The 1,215-nt window shown below is 33.6% G+C and overlaps 1 protein-coding gene across 2 annotated transcripts in view; it reads right to left on the bottom strand.

The window, feature by feature from the left end:
- Nucleotides 1–1,215, bottom strand: part of KIAA0825 (KIAA0825 ortholog) — a 224,331-nt gene that overhangs the window by 94,543 nt on the left and 128,573 nt on the right. The window lies entirely within an intron of this gene.

The raw sequence follows: 1,215 nt of genomic DNA, 5'->3' as shown, positions 1-1,215 counted from the left end.
GTTAGGCTTTAATTTGTCTAAAATCCATGTAAAATATGTCTACCAAAAATTAACCAGTCAACCAGTTGTGTTCTCAGTGCAGAACAAGCAGTGCTGATACTCTATTATAAAGTAGAGAAAATAATGGATCTACTGGAAGAAAGAATGGGTAATAAAACTGTTTTGAGGAACTCTGTTAATGCTGGACAACTGCCTCACATAACTTTTTTACTTTTTTATTTTGCTCATAGTTGTAAATACAAAGAGATGACATTTATATTGTAAAACCACTGTGTATATTAACACTCATATTTATCAAAAATAAAACTGTTTTGATTAACCCTGAAACCAGCAAGGCATATTCTTTCCAAGAACTTAAAAACAAATTCCCATTCTTGATAGAGAGTACCTTTTTATTGATTCAACTACGGGTATATGCAGCAAAGGTGGCTAGGCGTTTAACCCCACATGATTGGAACAATCCATTGGATAAGATGCTTGTCCTCATGTTCTTTCGCTATTCCATAAGAATTATATTTCTCCCCAGACAGCACAATACCACAATAAGAGTTACCATAACTTTTGGGAATCCCTGGTATAAAGCGATTTTGGAAACAGGTTGTGCTATATGTTCGCAAACACCTCCTGAATTATATTCCATTTACCCCTGAATGGGTAATATTTGGTTCAAAGGAACTTCAAGATGTTCAGTTTGCCAAGGGGACACAGGGTCTGGCAGTATTATTATCAGCAGTAGCAAGAAAAATTATTCTTCACTGTTGGTTAGACGCTGCGCTCCCAGCGATGAAACTGTTTCTAACTAAACTACAGGAATTATTCAAAATGGAATGGGCAGAAGCTGAACTGCATAAAGAGAATCCATTAAAAAAATGCATAAAAAAATCCACAAATTTTTTGAAACTTGGGAAAGTTTTATTAATACGTTAAAAACTCCCAATAAAACAAAACTGTATAACTGTTTTCGCCACACAACATGGTATTTGGAAAGAGAATTGCATAATGACCCCCCTATAATCTTTTAACGTGTATCGTGGGTTATTTTCTACACTTTAGTCCTGTCTGACTAGCAAATGCTAAAACTGAATCACAATATTGCAGATAGAATCCTTTTTTTTACAATTGTTTGTATTACGACACTTTTTTTTACTACTCAACAGAATTATTTTGTATATTCCTGTTTTTGCTTAATGTACATATATATTTGTATTACAATTA

This window comes from Pyxicephalus adspersus, chromosome 6, assembly GCF_032062135.1.
Source record: "Pyxicephalus adspersus chromosome 6, UCB_Pads_2.0, whole genome shotgun sequence".
In the NCBI taxonomy this organism is placed as follows: domain Eukaryota; kingdom Metazoa; phylum Chordata; class Amphibia; order Anura; family Pyxicephalidae; genus Pyxicephalus; species Pyxicephalus adspersus.
This window is presented reverse-complemented; position numbering and strand designations above follow the sequence as displayed.